We start from the raw sequence: 22551 nt of genomic DNA, 5'->3' as shown, positions 1-22551 counted from the left end.
ATATGCTAAAAGATGGGTTACAAGTGACGAAAATATTAAGTAACGTAAATATTTTAGAAATCAATAAAAGAGTTATCATATCTCCTAAAAATCCGATATTTATTTATACGTTCATCACAGTTTCCCGGTTACTCATATATATCACAAATAACACATAAAAACGGACTAAAATATTGTACTAAGCTTGACTTGTTATGGTGATAAAGTTCGTTGAGGATATTTTATTACGTTTCAAATGTACGCGAGCTCGTACATTCATTATTATTAATCTTTTTGTGCATGTCACATTTATTAATAACGCGTTGGATTTATTTGTTTAGTATTGTACCTAACAGCTAGACATACTAAAATTTATTTTGAATTTTACCTGTCCTAGAGACAAGTCGAGCGACGGTAAAAGCAACAGGTTGTTGGTTCGATTCCGACTCGCGGAAATGAAATATTTAATATTTTCATTTCCTCGCTCTGGTAATTAGGCAAAGCGTGGCGTTAAGTTCCACCACTCAACACACAGTAACTCCAGAATTCGGTGGACGGTGGAGAACGAATGTTAATGGGAACGGAGTGTCATAACACTAGGATCCCGAAATCCCTGTTTCTTCTGCATACCCTGCTATGTGAAGCTTAAAAAATCAACATAACTTATATTTTGTATCAGGAAAGTGTAGTTTAAACTTAATTTGCCATATATTACAAGATTTCAAAGTAAAACACAATAACTTACAAACTACCTACTATAGGTTTATATGGCATCCACCGAGAACACAACTTAATAGCTAATCCATCACATCTGCATATATTAGCCAAAACAATTTCAACAAGTACGGCAAGTTCATCCGACAATACTGCACGTAGTTAGTTGCAAAGTTATATTTGAGAGCGGATTACTGGAGCAACTTCAAAGGGAATTGCAGATTTCGTACTGGGCTTCGATTGGGGCACGGGAACGGGAACGGCAAATTCAGTTAATAATTTATGCAGCAAACACAAGTTCGAAAGCAATGAACCAGCAGTTTGGGACATTAAATAAAATCCGCAACAATAAGAGTTAATGCCATACATTTCGTACACAACGTGTTCCGCCGAATAGATTGTGCGAACAAAAGTAGCAAAACTGGCAAAAGTCTAAATTGTTTCTTTGTCCACATCAATAACAGAGTCGAATATCGAGGGCGTTGGTGAGTCGGCACGAGTAGGTAGGAACGAAATGGACAATGCGCATAAAAAATCAATAAACGCCGGGCTCGGCCTTCGCTGAGGTCGAGTGACTCTCGGATCAGCCCGCCACGTCACAACACTAAGATGGCCGCTTTTAATTTCTTTAAATGAATTCCTCCTTGTGACATCAAAGTACTACCAACTAAATTAAGAAATCCGTATTTGAAGCCAGACAAGAAGCAATAATCCTATTAACTGTTACATTATTTAACTAATAGTTCAGTTAAATGAACAGTTATCTGAATAGCGAAGTTATATTTGCAATAGATAAACATACAGTGCGAGTCGTGTGTCACGATGTGCTTACTAATTTTACAAAATATGTGTTCGTTCAAACTTCCGCCATTGCTCAAACGTTCGAGTGCGCAACAACTTTAACGTGTTTTCTCCAAACCCGCGAGGAGAGTCATTTGAAGCTATAGTTTATAGTTTTATTCACAGAATATATGGTGGTGCGAATACATTGTCAAGGCAAATTCTTAAAATATTTGAGTTCAACGCACTAAAAAATATTTTTAATTAAATGAACGCTCAAGACACATACCTACATAACAACGTACGTAACATACAAACGGTATCTTTGTGTCAGTAAAAATATGAGTGATAAGAGGAATATGTGATGTACGGTGGGTTGTATAAAAGAATAGTTTGGCGTCGGCTCAGAGTTAACGCCATTCCATTCAGTGCCAAGTGCAATATTTTTAGACGGACTGTGACATAGCAAAATTTTGATGTGCGTAATAACTATATTTATTTACATAAATAAATGTTATTTCTATATGTTTATATTTTTAGACATTATATGTAAAGCAGATTTGATTTGTAATATTCTAACCTCATATTTTACATAAACTCTTGCTACCACACTACAGGCCACACTTCGCTTACTTGATTCACTCAAGTTTGGGTAAGTTTATATTTAATATAAACGAACTAAACAAACTAAACAGGACAATTCAAATACGCTCTTCTGATTGTATACCAGATAGAACTGATAATATAGTGATAATAATTAAAGCAATGACAAACAAAAATAGATATACATACGTTCATAAACAGATAATTTCACATTCAGATAAAAAGTAAATATTCATTCATGACCATCACTCATGACCACTGACTGACCTCTGATCTCACTATAGTGATTAGTCAAACAACTAAATGAAGAGGCCATAACATAGCAGATAATATGAAGACAGCTAAGAAATTATATTTTAATGAAATTAGACTTTTACCGAATTAATCGCGTATATTTTAGTATTGTACATTTTTAAAAACCCGACCTTTTTACAGTGGTACCGCATTTTACAGTAGTATACGGTCACGGATGGTTAGTCCACCCGAAATATATAATACTAAATATAAATCCGGTTAGAGTTTCATTTAACATGTATAAAAATTACAAAAACTGAATAACTTAGAATATCTTATACTTTAATTTAGAAAACAATAGCAAAGAAAATACCTACAACATGAAGTACATGTAATTCAACGTAGTTTTCAAACAAGAGCATAGCAACTGCCCAGCATAACGTCCATTAGCGAGTAACCAGACGTTATTTATATGGCCGGGGCAGGTTAACATTAAAACCGGTCTCCGGGCGGCGGCACACACAGGCAGTAGCCTAGAAAACACGCGGCTCAGGGATCAAAGAAAGTTTTAGTGGCGTAGGTCGAATGCGATACAATGCTCGGCTGCGCGGACACGGCCGGAATGGAAAGTCGCAAACTGTGCTACAATAGTTTAGACTTGCCTCTTGGAACTAATGTTGTAGAAGCGTACAGTTTATAGGAAAATTCCGATGAGAACTCGTACATTATCTATGTTTAACGTGAAATATTTGTATAACTAAAAGTTATCTAGTACTATATATAGCTTATAAATGTCATATTGTTCTAAAAACACGACCAGTTTCCCGCTCGAAATCAAATTACACACGCTATCAACAACATGTAACGAGTGTGACATGTGACATCATTAGTGAAACATTTCCACTTGCTTATATTACAGCCACGTACTCCACATAAAGTGTCGCGTCATACCTGCATTGCTCGGCGAGATTATTGAAATTACAGGTAAATGTTTGAACCTACGCAGATGTGGCTCTTGACGAGTTTTCTGTGTTTATAACACGTTTAAAATATTATTAGCAAAAAAAACAATGCCCTTTCTATTAATTACCGCGCATTCAGACGAAAGCCTTCAACTAATTTCATATAACACATTCGAAACGTCAGCATTTTATTGCACACGAACATGATAAAACTTACACACGAATCGTCTGATGTTTTTAAATTATGCAATTTCCGCACATTCACGCTTCCTAGACACGTATTGCTGTTACACAATTAGTGCGAACAAATTTGTGAGTGCGTTTCATGAAAGTTAATACAGTAACCAGTACACTAAGATAATACATAATACTATAAAAGTTACTATAATAGTAATGATTCATATTTCAACTTAGTTACGACTATGTTCTAAACGCAATTAATGTTGCTAACTCTGGGCAAACTTGAACGAGCAGAGATAGTTTAATGGAGAAATAATAATAATATATGTAGATCTTGAATAAAAACTTATAAATAAATATGATCAGAAATGTTTACAGTTGCCAACACAGAAACATCGTGTACTGGAGAGAGTACTTCAAACGAGAACTTCCGCGCACGATTCCAAAAGTTTGATCAAAGAACTTCAAAAGTTGCGCTGACCGCACTTAGTTTAGTAAATACAGGGAGTGTAATAACTCTCAACATCCACCCGACAACACAAACGAGAGCTAACAACATTCACACAACTGGGGGTCAAATTATAACTGCAGACGATTCCAAATCGATATCGAGAGATATCCAAACGAATATTAGTCTACCTCCATGAACTAATGTGAACGAATGAAGCGTCGCCGTACAATCAGGTTAATCAGAAAATAAACATAATTTCGCCGGCACGTGAAGCTCGCCCGCCGATACTCGATAGCGCACGGCGTCGCGTCACAAGGTCACTGAACGCGTATACCTAGTCGCTCGCAATGATCGCACACTTCACCTGATTATCGCGCCGGCGCTGGGTGAACAGGCGGAGAGCTATTGTTTACGATACTAGCGAAGTTTGCTCAACAAACGTACCTGACAAGTCCTTCGGGCAGCTCGAGTGATTCGTTCACAATGGCTAGCTAGCATCGCTCGTTGGCGGGTATGGACGGCGACAATAGACCGACCCGCAGTTGTCCACCGCCACGTGCGGTGACGTCGCTCTCGCGGTGAATGCACCGGTCGCGGGCGGCAACGCGCGGCGCGGGCGCAGCGCCACGCGGACGCGTCGAACCTTCTCGAATGCCGTCCAGGTAACACGTGTTTATATATTAACGGCGGGAATTGCGCAACAATAACGTATTGATAACTGCGTTAGGTTCGCCACAAACGAGGAACGAGGCGAAGGTGACGGTCGGACACCCAGTGGGCGTCGATCCAATTAAATATTGACAGTATTTACTATTTCTGTTCTATATGTATAACGTGTAAGTTTAAGTTATATTTTTATATCAAATCATTGACCAAATATTATATCAACGATAAAGTCCCAATTTGTCACATAAATATGGTATCTAATTTACAATGGAACCTCCATACATGGTGTTTCTGCTTCGAAAGACGAAGACATTTAATAATATGAACATAATGACTCGCTAGTCGCCTACGAAACAATAAAAACAAGCGAATACGTCTCGCCAGTTCTATTGGTGCGAGTATGGTCCGACTTGTCTACATTAGTTCAGCTGTCAACGACAGCCATCATCTTGTATAGACTTGTGACAACTACTAGCGGCAAGCCAATGTGTAATTAAGTACATTCCCATACAAATAGCAACATGAGGAAGGTAACTGTGAAATATTTAGTGATTGTATGGCGTGCTATCTTCCGACGCTAGTGTGCTAGGGACGTGGCCGCCTCGTCGCCGCACAATTGCGCTATTTCGAGACACGTTTTCCTGTTAGCAATAATACCTATTAATAATAACGTGCGCCGGTCTGGTCGTCCTGCGCTCCAACACCACGATTGTGAACATCGAGTGTGATGGAGAAGTAACACGTGGCGCGCCTCGGAACGTACGAGCCACAAGGTGAACGGCTCCGCTAAATTATAATGCCAAAGAAAATCATATGCAAATCGCTACAATGAAATATTGGAGTCGATGGAATCGTGCTTCGAATATTAATACGGTTTTAGTGGCGACAGATAACAAATAAATAAAATACTGCACACACATCAAATGTTTCCATTGTTAACTTTTATATCGTATTTAATAACATTTAAGCTAAGGCTATATTATTATAATCTTATGAATGACTAAGCCACTATAAAAATAGATTTAAGAAACGGTTATTTTGTAAAGTGAAATTTTCTTTTGGTTTAAACTTAACGAGTAAATTCTATACTCAGTTAAAATATAGAGGTACATTGAAAATTCTTAATAATTTTAGAGTTCTAATGAAATTATTATACCGAAGTATTAGCAGTATATAATAAGTAATACAAAAGATCGTACGCCACAAAGTTAATATTAATTGCTAAAACTAAAGGTAGTTTTTCTCTTTTATCCAAAAGCTAAAGTTTAGCGATCGATTGTTCGCAAGAACTTGGGAAGTTGGTAGATGTTACTTTAGGTGGGTAAGTTTGCAGAAGTCGGCGAAAGGGAGCGGCGCGACGGGAGCGCGAGTGGGGAGCAATGAGCAGTGAAATATAGTTCAAAGTTGAGGCAGGCGATGCGCCGACATTGTGCCGTTCGACCGATCGAACTTCGCCGAGCGTTCGTGATGCAATCTTTATGTTCCTAAACTTCTATTACATTACCTTTTTATTATGGCTGATTCGAATTCTATTTGGGAAACTTGGATTGATTTAAGATATCTGCTTTTAAGCGATTAAGGCTTATTATCTCACTTGTTTTAACCGGCCGCATTACCCCTGCCTGCTAGTTCAGTGCACATAAGCAAAGAGTTATACATGACATAGATATATAGAATGATATAGAAGGTAATCTATGGCTGCCCTTACTACAATAACATTGAGAACCAGGACGAGTATTCAAATCTATGCACCACGTTCAATCATAATCATTGAGAAAACTACGGCATAATAACGTCGATTGCAATTAAAACATAGCTCTATAGCTATCATTAAATAGGTATGTTTCCAAAGTTTTATAAAAAATATGGCAGACACAATTCATTAGAGTGAAAGCTTAAATGACTCACCGTCCGCCTACGCACAGTTGCTACGCTACTAATTGCCGTACCTGAAAATAAAATATACATTATATTACAGTCATGAAATAAACTCCTAGTACAAAGTACAAATCTTAAATATTCAATACCTCCCGATTGGCCTTAAAAGTTGTCGACTATATTTAATGGAATAAATTCTTTAAAAAATGAGCAAGTTAAGTAGTAGCAGCACAAGTCATAGTGCAGTGGCACAAGTGTATGACTATAAAGGCGACGATTGTGGGTTCAATTCCCAGTCAGAAAAATAATATAATATTTTCATTTCCCGGCTCTGGTAACAAAGCGTGGTGTTGAATTCTGCCGCTCTACTCGTAAATTGCCTCAAACGATACTAAATTTATATTTAAGTAGGTATTTATAAATTTCGAGATTTTTAAATTCTTGAATTTGTAATTTGAATTTTTTTAATGAAAAAATTTATATTTTATAGTAAGAACTATAAACGCGGAAAAACGTTTAATGTAAAGTTGAATATCAACATCATCAGCCTGCCCTCGTCTACTGCTGGGCATAGGCCCCTCCAATGGCATGCTACTGAGCTCGATCTTGGCATCCAGCCGTTTGCCAGCCACTTTGCGATGTTTTCACTCTATCTATCTCTTTCACATTGTTGAAAAAAATCATTTCAGAATTAATTATATTAATTGGAATATTTTTTTCATAGATGCTTAAAAAAAAACTTACTTTGTGCATGATAATAAACTACCGGAAATATAAAGACAAAATAAAATATTACAACTTTAGTATATAAAAAAATAATAAAGACCAGCAATGACAAGGTTCATATATTTACCACAAAATAAGAAATGAAATCTAGCTATTCTTAGAAAGTGCTACATTTTCTTTCAAAGTGGATATATCTTAAAGCGTAAGCCCGGCGACAGCTAGGTTGAGACAGAGCTGTGACCTTGGCTCAGCCACCCCAGCCTCCCTCGTGATGTGAGCCGACTGAACGACGATCTATCGAAGCGTGTCTCGAATTCTTTATGTACAAAAGAATTCTTCACATTCACTAATATATTTACAAAGTAAACGTGTCTACGATACAAAATTTTCCATTCGTGCAAAATAGTATAAGAATAAATAGCTACATTTCTTTTATAGGAAAATTAATATACGTTTAGGTAATAGCATTATTTATTGATTACACCCACCTTATAAGTAAGAATAATATGAATAATTTCTTACATCGAGAAATAAATATTCCTTTCCATCGTACCAGCGAAGCATAAATTATGTAGACAGGAATGTACAAATTGCATGTATATTCATTGGAAGACTTTTGATCTTTTATCATTCGAACAACAATACGTCTAGTATACAATATTCTTATTAATATTATTCTTATTAGTAAATAATTATTACATATTATAGGTACATATTCATTGAGGATATAATAAGATCTTTGATTTTCGCGATTTTTATATATTTTAGCTACTACTAAATACGACTAGACTGAGGTAGTATCTGTTTGCCTATTGACATAATTATAATATCAACTGGCAAACGGACAGGGCGTACTGTCCTGGATTCTTGCTGAATATTGCCCTCTGGTGTGGTGGGTTTGAATACAATAGCCGAGTGTATAATTCTAGGAATATATCTGTTCTCTCTAGCGAGAATGTGGACTGAAGTGGAGTGTGAAAATGAAAATCATTCATTCCATCGAGTGGAAATCGAACCTACAATCAGACAACGGCCTGCGCCAACACGTAGTAACGATTTTAATATATTTTATTATGTATGTTGAAATAAAAATAGACACAAGTCCAAGTAATACTAGTTTTATATTCATGGACGTGACAATGCGATATTTGTCTTCGTTTAACTGGATATAAGTAGATAGTATAGTATACGTACGTATACTATACTATCTAGATCGATTACGTCCGTAAGCTAACACTGTGAATCATTTGCCTAGATTACAACGTGGTTACATCATGATGTATAAATTATGAGAAAATATAAAAAACAAATCCTCAAAAATATAAAATATGAATAACTGTTTAAGATTGCTAAAGACGACACGGGGTGCGGCCGTAAACACGACGGTCATGGGCTCGATCTCCGTTCTGAGGAATGAAGAATTCCCATTTCGACTTCGGCATTTAGGTCTTCATCCACTTCACACGCAATATGTCAATAAATTAGGCGGAAAGTGGAGAAAGTTTCCTATCATGCTTCTCTGCGTACCATGTTATTTCTTTGTCTATAACACATAGTTAATTTTTAAATAGCAATGAAACAACAGTCGTGTATTGCATATTTTCGCGATCCACAGAACATGGTAATTACGGGCCGCCCGCGCCGCCTGCGCCCGCGGACCGGACGGTGGATGCGTTTTTATACCTTTTTTAATTGACATTGACAAGCCGGTCGGGTGCCACCTGGTGCGGAAACCTGTTCTCCAAACGATTGCAGTACTCTGTATTATTGGTATTTCAAGTTTCTTAAGCATTTAGAAACGCTACAAAGAAATTAACATCAGTTTAACGAATATATCATCGTTAACCTTATATTAATTGAAGATATTATTCAATAGAATAAATACGTAATATAGCAAAGTAATGTTAAATATCAATATTAACTTATGCCATATATTCACATGATGAATAAAGTTTCCAAGAATATAAGAAATTCGAAACTTGTGCAATGGTCGGAAAAATAACAGAGTCGGCATTGCCTTTGTGCGGGTTGGCAAAAAGTCGCTGATGCGACCGGCTTAGCACCTAGCGGCACTTCAAAGGGATTTACGTTTTGCATTGTCAGGGCAGAGGTGATATCGGTAAGCGATGCGGTCCAATTTGGTTATATATATTTTTATATTATATTATCGAGGCAGGCAGACAAAGTGGGGCGGCCGACGCTACGGTCGTTTTTTTTTCGTTTCACCGACTGTCAACGGCCTGTTAACATATGCCCACCCGGGGTATACTTACACTTTGTATGTGATTATCAAACGTAAAAAGATGTTACAGATTCAAATTCATTCAGGAATTTAAAAAATATAAATATATATTGATGTTTACTTTACATTTCTTTAAATCATTGCCCTTCGATTATAATTTAAGTCAAAAAATATTTTATCTAAGAGTTCAATACTAATGTAATTGTCAGAAAGTTTATATACGGCTATAAATGTTGGTACGTGAGTAAAATCGCAGAGCGTGTAAAGTTATCGTTACACGTGACTACTTATCGTTTAGGTAGATGACGTATGCACTATACAAGTAACGTAAGAGTTAAAAAATGCCATCAGGCACGAAATACGTGAAATATTATATCAAGTTTACACATTGTCATATTATTTTATCTTCGCGTATCTGAAACAGACTTTAATCGTAGGTTAAGCAGAAAGGATTTATTAACAAATCATTAATTTTTCCATCTTAAGATATATTTTACGTTTCACCGTATTTCCCACATTTACTATCGCGTGTAGAATGACAGAATTTAACTCCGCGCTTTGTCTGTATTATTCTCAAGTGAAAAACGAACCCACTACCATCCCGTTTAGTCTGACTCTGTATCACTGCGCCATTACGGTCTAAATGTTATGCTTTATTTTCGCAATGGTGAAATGAGTAAAAATATTTTACAAAGGGCAATTGGAAAAAAATGTAAAGTAAATAACCGCAGTATGAAACTTAATTGAATTGGACAGAGGCGATCCAATTTCGATTCGTTTTAAATGTTCAAAAGCAATTTTCAACTTTGACATGCCGTTATGTCAATAAATACCGCCGGCAAAAGCAATTAAAGCATGTAACACAACAATTGAATTTAACATATTTATACTCAAATAATAAAATAAGTTATGATTTTTAAATGTTTCTATATATAAAAAAAACTTGTGTTGCCGTGTAATGTAATATATTGCACAACTTAACATAGTGTATTCACGATAAAACAAGTGAATCTTTTATTTAGACTTGTTAGCACGTTTGTATGTGTATTACATACATCACAATCCCCACAGCCATTTTTTAAATTGAAACTCAACAATAAAAATGTGAGCACAATTGTTAGATTTTTTTATAATTCGGTCAAATTCTAATGTCGACCGTCAGTCGGAAGTTTATACGTGTTGAATTATGAAAAAAAAAAGGAATGGCACAATTATAAACAAAAAAAAGTTGAAACCGATTCGCTAGTGCGGCGAAGTTAAAACGAAAACAGCAGCCATTCGTGTCGGAAACAAGGCAAAAGGAACAAACTGCGAGCCCCGAGGCCCGCACAGTACACGATGAAAATAAAAATTCAAACAGTTTCAATTGCTCCCAGACGAATCGTGCCCAACTTTGTCGACTAAGTAATTGCCTTTTACAGTTTTGTCGCAGCAAGTTCCGAGCTGACTCATCCTACGGTCCAATAAAAAACGACCGTTTTTAGAAAGTTAGAAAATTGAGTGTCGATCGTAATTTATACGACGACGCCAATACCAAAACCGACAGATGCGACCTAAATTCTGCGCAATTAATTAATATTAAATGGTTACTTTAAGCATAAATTAAGTTATCGAATATTTTAAAGATGGAATTATACAAATATGTTATTGAAGCGAACTTTCGGCGAACGGATACATTAATAAAACATCGTAACAAACGTTTTTAACAATTTAAAGATCCATTAGAAAAAGAAACAAACCAAGTATAATAAACAAGTCTGTGCATAAATCTAGTTACCGCAGTGACGTTAAAAACCTAGTTCAGTGGTGCCACGTCGGCTCACGTCCTGGTGTGTCGCTGACACACCACTCTCAGCAAAAACAACGTGCCTCCACAATACTACAATAGGTGGCTGAGCCGAGCGGTTTCCTCTGCCCCCCACCACTCCGCCCCTCTCGCCCCACTCGACTCCCCATGGCCGCCACTTACGTGACTCAGCACCAAGCTTTATATCAAATTCGACGTCGTCGTGCGACTTTGGCGACTTGTTTTTCGTTGTAAGTAGTTTTTTCTGCCAATAAAACATTTTGTAATGGCGCTATGGGTAACGATAAAGGTGAGCAACTGAGAATATATTTAAGAACGCAAGCGAATTTTCTTATTATTCTTCAGTAAAAGTTCAAGCAAAGACTATACAGCGAACGAAGTTCGTCCAAGTTCCGAGACCTATTTAAAAGTTCAACAGCAAGGTTATACTCGACTTGTAAAATTTAAGAACTAAGTAGCAAACCTTAAAATGAATTATTACTTTTTGAAATAATAATAATAATAGCACCTCAATCACGTCCCACTCAAAGTATCGACTATTTAAAATAAATAAACGACAGCCGAGTCCCGCAATCGTATTCGCAATTTATGTAGGTATCAAAAAAATGTTGAAAGGTGAACAACCTACTAGGAAAACGTGGTATTGCCGGCCGTTTCCGATACAAAACGAAATCCAATTAGCCATCCCGTCCCACTGCTTTCATTAACCGCCTGAATAAGCGGAAACCGTAAAATACCTCACCGGGAGGACGGACCGCGAGCGGGCGAAGACGACGTCCATTAAATACCAAACGACCTCCGAGTATAAAATGTGATTAATTACACCAACAACGCTATAAAACTCGTACCTACTCGTACTCGTCTATGGTCAAAGTTGTTGCCAACTGGATATACCAGTAGACTCTCACGCTATAGCGCTAGGCGGCTAGTTTGTAATGAGTGTGCTTAAGATACATTTTAATTAAGCGTAATGATTAAGAACTTAACTTTCCTTAAGTACCCACGAACCAACTGGAAACAACAGTATTTTTCCCCGTTTCCTTATAGATCATTAATAGACAAATGATAGTAAAGTCGATCAACCTAATTGTAGTTTAATTTTTTCTACATCAATATATTATTTTATCAAATGTACCAACCATACTAACGTGTTTGTACATAAATTGTTTGTAACTATCTGTAATTGCACAGCAGACCGATTAGGCAGCGTGCATTAAAACAAGTGGTTTTACAATAAAATTAGATAAGTGCCACAGTTATCGATGATGCATTAGAGAAGATAAAACATGGAGCTTTGGAAAATTGAGTCATAAATTGTCCATCGTTACTCGACCGTCCGCCATAATGAACAACGGAACGGAACGATCACGCCCGAATGTATAATGCGCTTGTTTATGTTGCATCGAACGGTAGTCGTATTGTTTGTACCGACTACAAACAGAGTGTCATCGTCGCACTGACCACTTAGTAAGGTAGAAAAAGGTCAGTAAGTTCTTAAAGACAGAACTTGAACAAAATGTAAATTGACATAAACGTAAAATAAAATATGAATCTTTTATTATAAAAATAGTGACAATTTCCTCGCAAAGTTGTCCAAAAAAGATTCCAAGTTGCAATCGCTCGCAAAAAATCATTAGGTATGTGTATGAAAAACCAACGCGAGGTATATTTTTAGGCAACCTTAAATATTGCAGCACTCGACGCCCCCACGATCTGTGAATTGAGACAGCTGAATATAACCCGGTGGTATTTTGATACCATGTTATTATTAAATCGTCTTGGAGATAAAGTTTGTATACTACTAAGCTAAAGCGTTGTTATTTATTGCCTTATTGCGTTTATTATTAATAACGTAAGATAATATAAGAACATCAACGTATCTACATTGAAGTCTAGTAGTAATTATAGCACCTACTCATTTATTTCCAGCAAAGGAAACGATGCATTTAACTGTGCTGGAAAGAAATGAAAGTAAAGATAGTAAAAATTAAGACAATCAAATATTTAACGTTACAACTGTTTACACTCTTATCAATATAAATCTATGACAAAAAAACAAACCTCCCACATATTTGTATAAAGTCGAACACGACAATAAATCAAACTAAGCGTACAGTCCCCACCCCGCAATAAGCGAGTTAGCGAAGGGGACAAAACAAGGTCGCTATCTCGGATCTTGAGGAAGGTGTTCCACTGTCAGCGCTCCTCGAGGGACCCGCTCTTCTCCCTTTCAAACATCCTTTGTGCTCAAATCACATTTGCCATTGTTCGTCTCCTTGTACTTGGTAATATATGAATGTACATGCAGGTTATTATATTTCCGAACTATGCTCACGTGTTGTAACACTTAAGCTCGCTTATGAACATATAAATGCTATAAATGTTATGTTGAATAAATTATTGCTGATGTTAGTAATATTTTGTATAAAATACTAAAAAATTACCATTAATGTTAGTTGTTTTTATAAGCTTTAAGATTTTTTTATTACTATTTTCAACGTTAGTAATATTGATAACAATTCATTTATCAAATAAAAGCAATATATTAATAGTTAGTCGATGGTTAATTTTATTTCCAGTTAGAACTTTCCATGCTTACGAGTTAGATAACGAATGAACCGACGGTATGACGTTATTGATGATCTTTGAAACGTCGGCATTGATTTTTATATATTTCAGACGTCTAGAACGCCGAGCAATAACACTTGTATTTTACAACGCAATTTTGTCGCCATTTCATATTGGATTTCAGACTGTTTCCCCTGAGTCTAGTCAAAAATCTCTCAGCTTCTATTTTAAAATGTAATATTTTTTTTTCAGTTTAGATTATTAAAACGGTTTAAACCTACATTTAAATTGATAAAATACGTACATACAAATATCGATTACACAAAAAAGGACTTCTATTAAAAAAAAGATTATAAAACCAACCTAACATGTATATATTCCAAAAAATTAACAATGATACCTCGTGAATAAAATTCGAACAATGGAAATTGAACCATACACAGCGGGGGACAATAAATAACAGCCGAATCGGAGCCATTCGTCTCGATGTTACAAATGATGTCAATTAAGTTGACATACTTACGTGCCGCGGTGAATAACGTCAATAACTTTCTCCGCATCTCTCTATCTCGGTATGTAGCAGTTTGATGAGCGATTGTCCGTTTGATCCAATACCGCAACTACCATATCGATATACCACCGAAGTAACCAATATCCTTGTAAAGAAAAGTTTAGATAATATAATTGAAGCAAGTAATTACAAAATTGCAAGAAAGTATCCGTAAAAATATAACGCGATCGTTAAGATTTGCAATTAAGCGAACTTTTATCTTAAAGATCATAAAACCGAACTTGTAACGTCTTAAACTTTTGACGACCGCACATTTTTTATAATAGGATACGAAATGAAAACTTATAGTTGAAGTCTTATATAGTAAAAATTTTAAACGATATCATCCGTATTTTTACTTAATATTGCATGACAGATATAAAAAAACATTATCAATATTCATTGAAAGGATGCGGCCAATTTCTTTTAATAAGCCCATAAATATTTAACAGACAGCAATCTGGGAAAATCAATATGACATCATTTCGGTAATAATACACAAAGCCGTTTGGCAATTACAATTTTAATAGGTCGGTCAGTGAGAGGTCCGCCCGCGCCTGGGGGGGTAGGGGTGAGGGTGGTCCCGATGTACAATAGATCTTTACGTAATTCGAATTATATAGCTGTCAATAATGTTATTGAACGACCGTACTTGAGCGTGATTCTGTGCTCGTTCAATTTAACTTAGTATTTGTGTTTGTTGAAATACATTAAGAAACATTCCTTCACTTTGGAAAGGGTAGTACGTTAATAGTTTACACAAACTACTTCTGTACTGCTATTATAAAATCAAAAATTATAAACTTTTTACCCTATTATAACGAGTACATGTAACCAAAAAACATGGGTGATGTAGCACAATAGCATAAAAAGTCAATGTGTAGGGGCATCGAGGGAAAACCCTCGTTGTGACAGACGAGACCAATTTGCTTTGAACGAGTCCGCTGTCGAAAAAAATGAACGACGATGTCTCTTGGCTAGCAATTGTATGCGCATATATTACTGCGCGACAGTTTACATTAACGCGTGACAAAGAAAATTTTTAGATATATGCTTTGGAATTACATTCGGAGTACGTATGTAGCAGGATACGCAGAGGGAACCTAGTGTTAGTTTCGCGCTTTTCGTTGTTATTATCAGGGGGGGAAATTGAAATATTAATAAATAATAATTAATTTTCCCGAGTAGGAATTGAACCCACAACCTTCGCGTCTAGTCACTGCGCCACAACACCCTCTATGTAAGGTGCATGATAAATACAATTAATTTGTGTCTATTATCGTGTCTTCATGCATATGGGTGCAAACTTATATGTATACGCATATTTAATTGCGTTAATTTTTAAAACAAAAATAATATTTAAAAACAAAGTGTATAAAGTGACATGACATTATCCCTTAGTATTAGTTCCTTTGAAAACTAAACAGATAAAATTTATAGCCAAGGTCTAACGTAGGTAAATATTTACATGTACAAAATTATCATTCCTTTATTAAATTATATATTGTAATGTGCGTAATTATTAAACGAACGCCATTATAAAGTATTTAAAAATTAAAAAAACCGCAATAAACATTAGATATACAACGAGGAAAAATATATTACAAATTTAAAAATAAGCTATCAGTTAACCGTGCAAGCGCAACGCCCAATGACATTGCATTTTAAAATATGAAGCCCAATTTAAGCTACTTGAATGATTCTAATGATTTGGCTGTTGCGACTAGTGTTTTTGTTGCAAGAGGAAGTCGAACAGACCGGGCCACTCGACGATAACTATGTACAGTACGGTCAACAAGTCGTGTCCGCCCTGTAGTTAGGTTTTCTGAACTTTTGCGCATCGTTCACTCGGGAAGAAAGTAATCAAAAGTAAGAAAATATCCTATCTGCGCAGCCATCTAGATATAGTGAACTTGTTGACCGTACTGTACAGACATTTTAAAGCCTCGTTAGCGACAAATCCTTGAGATGAGCAGCTCGAAGAAAAAATTAACTACTTAATCTCGTAATGTTCGAGTAATAAAAGGCGTTATTATTAGAACGCGGATAGCTATTTAAGTTGGGGGGGCTCCTAGACTATTAAATAACTTTAGTGTTCACGCGAAACATAAAAGAGCTATACCATAAAACTTTTCTACAGCTTCCCAAAGTATTAATTTTTGCACCGAACTCTGCCCTAACTTGTTTCTACTGAGTTGGGCGATTAAAACTTTTCGAACCCCTTCCCTTCCACTTTGATACCGAAGCCCTGTCGAAAACGGGTCAAGACTTATACAAAAAGACGGGCGTTTAAAATCCAATTAGGTGCTTTTAAAGGTTTCCTCATAAAAAAGATGCTTCAAAGGATCGGTAATTAATCGAATACCTGATTGGGCCCCGAGATCGTCGGTGAAATACTAATGAATTGAAAATTGTTCTTGAGAACTATTTATACTATTTCCTATCGTATGTAACTTTTATTTTAATACAATAAACGAGTATGTTTTTAACCATTTAATAATTATTATTATTTGCACTGTAATTTGACAGTCGTGAATAATGCTTACAGTGTAAATATTATATAGTTAGTTAGATATTGTCCAAATTTAACAAATAAAGTAGCTCAAATGTGTGTAACTTAATAAATGATATTGATTATAGTTATAATGTAAAGCTACAACTATAACCAAACAAATGTAAAATGTAAGTAAAAAACCACCGACGACTTCCACTTTCCGACGACATGAAACAAATCGACGCCCGTATCTAAAGAGCAGCACGCAATCGATATACGATCAAGCAGAGCCGGTTGGTTAGTGGGTGTGGGTGCGTGCGGATGTGGTGTCCGCGCTCGTAGCTCATACTATTTGAAGAGAGCTATCGACCAACGTGTGGTGGGGACGTGGGGTGACGTTATATCATTAGTAAACATTTTTCAAATAAACACTTGGAGATTATAAGGACGGAATTTACTTTATTTAACTTTAAATTTATTTAAAGTTTATATATATAATGATGGCAAGGTCAAAACGCCATAACTGAAAAACTCAGTTAAATAATATTATTGGCATTACATTCGAATTAATAATAACAAAAGCTATGAGATTTAATAAAAAAGACAAAAAGAAACCACTTTACCAATGTGTCAGATATCAGACTACAGCATGTCACGTGGCCTTAATCAATCTTCAATGCATTACGTATTAGAGAATGCAGCTGCTCCTCACATCAGATAATTACTCACAGTTTTGATGCAATAATGTATTATAATTTTTTTTATAGCTTCGTGCTGTATGCCGCATATGCAGGGTAGAGGGTTCCGCCCAATTTTAGGAACTTCTCGCTTGCTTTGTATTGTTACCATGGTGAGGAAATGAAAATAGTTCATCCCCCGAGTGGAAATCGAGTGGGACATCCATCGCGTTTACAGTCACACGCTGTTCCTTTGCGGCACGACGGCTACTAATTTAATAACGTATGCCCGTATGTGATACAAGATTTAAGCGCTTTTATACTTTTAGACACAAATTATGTTTCATTAACATTTTATATCACACAATATATTAACAGTATAAAAGAAAAAAATACACTAGTCAATCTTATGTACCGTGTAATCTTGTTTTGTAATAAACAATTCCTTTAATACACGATCAAATACATTTATTATAAAAAGAAATGTTTTCTTTTGTAATTGGAAGACATTTACTATACGCTGAACATATAATTCCAACCAACCACACCGTCTATTAGAAAATATATAAATCAAAGTAAAGGTAATCGATAGTCAATCAAGCGGTTGAGCCGGTTCGCAACAGTGTGTGCGTAAACGGATGTCGTGTCGTACGTAAACACACGCACACACATATGCACACTATTCACCGAGGCGGCCATGCGTGTGAAATCGTGACGGTTTCAAGTCAAACATTTTTCTATGATCTAAGAATATACTTTTTATTATTTGCATTGTAGCTATTATTTATTTAAAAAAGGTTTAGCGCCTAGTGTTAACGACACTCCGGCCATTTTCCTTTCAATATTCGCAACGTTGCGTGTTGAGTGGCGGAACTAAACGCCATGTAACACCAAAGCGAGGAAATGAAAATATTTAAATGTTATTAGATTCATGTGTTACTACCCCAAGAAGATCTCAACAAACTCGAATTAAACCTATTAAAGAGGTAAAACTTTATTAATACATAATTCAACACTTTTCATGTTCGCGAAGTTTAACAAGAAACATAATACGATAACAAAAAATACTAAGCAAATGTTAATTTATGTGCAAGTTGTGTGAATTATAATGTACATGCATAATTAATATTTCCCCAAGAACGTACAAGAACGAACTTGGCGATGGCTCGGCAGTATTCGAATTCCATACCCAATTATCTGTTGGAGTCATCAAAACTGTTCCACAATGGCGAAGACGTAGACTGTGCAAATATTCTTTTGAATAACATTATACGGAGTATGATTATTTATAGCTTTGACGCATGTCTATCGCGGTCACGGTCGTTTAAACATAACGAAAATGCTTGCTATTTTATTAAAGAAATACATTAATAAATACATGTTTTATCTACTTTTTTATGTTAATTTTGCATAATCGAACGTGCTAATAGAGGCATGACCAACTTGGTGTGAACAAGTAACATTTACAGTATTCAAATAGATATTAATTCCTATAGTTTTTTATATTCTTTATCCACTTTAAATATTATTCTATCTGTGGAATATGTAATTACAGCATTATCGTTTCTAAGAAGTGGCCACTTAATAAAACAGGCCATATACGTATCATAATTTGAGTTAATAACGATAATGAGCATTCGCTTATAAGATAATTATTTTTTAGTATTTGTAGAAATTGAAGTATCGTCAACCCTATTTATGGTACATAAGTAACAGAACAAGTTTCTACGTAATATATCGCTAGGTATATAGACTATAGACGGTGCGAGTTGGTTCTTCTGTCGCTATAGTATAGCGACTAGCGCCTAGCGAGCAGGGAGATAGGTCGAGGCGAGCCGCGTCTTTGTTTACGACGTAGCTAGCCGCAAACATACTGCATAGTGCACTCAGAACAGTGAAGAACAGATGTGACATCATGTACTTGTATTTTGAGATCTGTTCATATCTTATAAATAATTGCATAAACTCATTCAACTGCCTGTTAATCAGATACATCAATCAGTATTTAAATTATATTTTTTTAATGATTATATGAAATTGGATTCAGTTTATCAACACAATTAACAAATAATTACATACAAACACAGTGAAAAGGCAGCTTTATCATGAAAAGTATCATTATACTAATTTAGTCTAGGTTGTCTGGAAGGAACCTTCCAGACAACCTAAACTAAATTAGTATACTTCTATTCCAGTTCTATCACGAATGCACTGTCTAGAGTGTAGATATGTGGTGTATATGGCAGTGTTGATATGTTTTGTTCTTTTATATTACACTAGCGGCCCGCTCGCGGTTTCACCCGCGTGAACTATGTTATTATTAATTTCTGTCTCCATGACTACGTCCTAGTGAAGTCTATGCAAAATTTGAGATTCCTAGCACTTGTAGTAACGAATTTTCATACAAACTTTCGACCCCAAAAACAACCCCTTAGAAGTCGAATATTCCAAATTCCCGTCTTAGCGAGCACCTACGTCCTATAAGTAGCTCCTATGCAAAATTTGAGATTCCTAGCACATGTAGTTTCTGAGATTTCGTGATGAGTGAGTGACCTTTCGATTTTATATATATAGATTAGAATAAAATAATTAGAAATCTTTTAGGTTTGGAATAATGACTCAGACACTCATATCAACATGAATTGAATATTTTTATACTTCTGTTCTTCAAAAGATAAAGCAGAAACCTTGTGGAATCACTTTTTCTCAGGAATGTTTTCGAGGTATGTATGACATTTGCAACATCATCATCACCCATAAAGTATTTTTTATATTTTAATTATGAAATTTAATAAGTGGGAGCTTACAATACAAATAATTAAAATAATTAAAATTCCCTAGAAATTGGTGATTTAATAGCATATCACAAGAAAAAACTATTACAAAGATAAACTTACATATTTTGTAGTTAAATTTATACACAATCAGTACATACTATGGAAGCACACAGTAAATGGAAGTTGAAAGTATGACTTATTATTAATTTATTAATATGAAATTGATATAGTCCTCAATGCTTATTCTTTGAGGATGAGTATGAGATGTACTTATGTACAACTCGTACTTAATCTATATGTTTGTAACAAACTACCATGTATGACAAATATATATTTATATGCAATTATAAATTGTTATGAAATAAATTTCCAATTAAAACAAATGAAACAATAAGCTTCAAAACTCTAAGTTTTGGCAAAAAAAATATCTTCAAAAGCAAACTTATTCACTCTAAGAACCCAAAAGCATTGTTCCTACCCCAAAAGAAATTTCAATCAAGAAATTAATGAAAGCTGAAAAGAATTCCAAAGCAAAGCCTCACAACTCAAAACAAATACAAAAGCTAAATAGGTAAATAATGAAAAGCAAAACTTTCAAATGAAATCTCATTCAAAGTTTTTACCCAATACAAAGTTAGTTGTGAGTTTCTACTAATTTAACTTTTGTAAGAGACATGAGAAACAATATTAGTACTAAGAAAGTATTTAGTAGTTTAATCACTTTGGATCATCAAACATTTAACATTAAGTTTAACAAAAAAATAGTTCAGTTGTTGTGATATTGAGTTATATACATCTATTTGTGACGGACATACATAATGCAAATTTTAGACTCATGTGATCATAAATAACATTGTCAGAAGTAAACCAAATTAAAATGGGACACACCAGCTATCAAACAAAATAAGATCATCAAAATTGGTTCACAGAGTCAAAAGTTCCGAGGTAACAAACATATCATGTACAAAATTTCAAAATGACTGCTGTATCTAGTACATTATCGACATTATTATTTTATAAAGCATCTGTCATCAACATAAAGTAATGTTGATAGTTAGATTAATTATAGGTAATATCTTGATTTTAAAAAAATATGGCACTTTTCTATTTAGCTAAGATATATGTATACTGTGTGGCAAGGTTTGAAATGATTGTGTAGAACTTTATTTATAACTTAATTATTATACAATTTTCCTCAATTTAGTTAGCAATCAACACAACATTTATCTCTCATACACTTGTGTGTATAATCTATTTATCAATAAAAGGTTATCTGGGTAGTTTTTATACAGCTCATTCAATACAATGAATATTTATATAGTGGATATTTTATAACAAGAATTATGTATAAGTATTCCAACCAAAATAATTATATTAGAATTAAGTCAATAGTTAACATTTTTTAAAATTTAAGTATGTAAAGGTTCATGCATATATGTGAAAACCAATAGAAATATATGTATAATATAATTATCTTAATTTATTAGAAATATTAGATTATTTTAGCATAATATTCACTAACTCACATGAATTAGGTTTATAAGAATTTAGTTAAGTGTATTTTACACAATATTTATATATAGAAAGATAAGTTTTAACCAAAAGCTTAATTATAATGTATCAACTTTCTACTACAAGTAGGTCAGCGTCCCAACGTCAATCAGTTAAAAGCCGCGTGGATACTATCATTCATTTCCACTAGAGATATTTGGAAGATTGAAATACTTCATTACGTATCAGTTTTGTATAATGTAACTTATTACGCGATGTTATGCACCGCATTTTAACCATTTGGTAAAGAAGACACTGCGTCATACTATTACCACTTCGATGACGCTATCAGAATATCATAAGTTTGATACCATAACAAACTTTTTCATAATCTTGTAACGATACATTTTTAATGACTGAAAGCATATATTTTTCTTACAAATAAGTAAAAACTTACCTGGTATACGCCGAATCCAACAACAAAGAGTAACCAGCCACGCGCTCCAATTACTGTGCACTCACAAATCACGAAAGCACTAGGTACAGTAGCAAAATTATAACACTATAATGATTTGTTTCGCCTGTAGTCAGTTTAGATTATGAATTTAACGAAGTTTTCCAGTTTTTTCACGCGATAAACACTTAGCCGGGAAAGCAAACCCTGAATCACCGCCAGCTACGTACAAAATGGCGGATTCGCGTAACGAAAGTGACGCGGTGACGCGCCGACAAGTCATAGACAATAAAAAGCTTGTATATCTATGGTTCTGAA

The 22551-nt window shown here is 35.0% G+C and overlaps 1 protein-coding gene across 5 annotated transcripts in view; it reads right to left on the bottom strand.

Annotated features, from left to right (window-relative positions):
* Positions 1-22490, bottom strand: part of CtBP (C-terminal binding protein) — a 67645-nt gene extending 45155 nt beyond the window's left edge. For 3 of the 5 annotated variants that reach the window (XM_085202913.1, XM_085202914.1, XM_085202917.1), the window contains exon 1: positions 22237-22490. The gene's annotated coding sequence lies outside the window, so the exon portion shown is untranslated. Of the gene's footprint in view, positions 1-4347; positions 4540-6477; positions 6519-22236 lie in introns of those variants that run through there. The other 2 variants (XM_085202915.1, XM_085202916.1) reach the window with 2 other exon arrangements.
* Between the last annotated feature and the right edge of the window lie 61 nt (positions 22491-22551).

This window comes from Heliconius melpomene, chromosome 19 (assembly GCF_056956725.1).
Source record: "Heliconius melpomene rosina isolate 202511_hmr_F chromosome 19, ASM5695672v1, whole genome shotgun sequence".
Taxonomy (NCBI): domain Eukaryota; kingdom Metazoa; phylum Arthropoda; class Insecta; order Lepidoptera; family Nymphalidae; genus Heliconius; species Heliconius melpomene.
The sequence above is the reverse complement of the archived record's forward strand: the minus strand, read 5'-3'. Positions and strand labels throughout refer to the sequence as shown.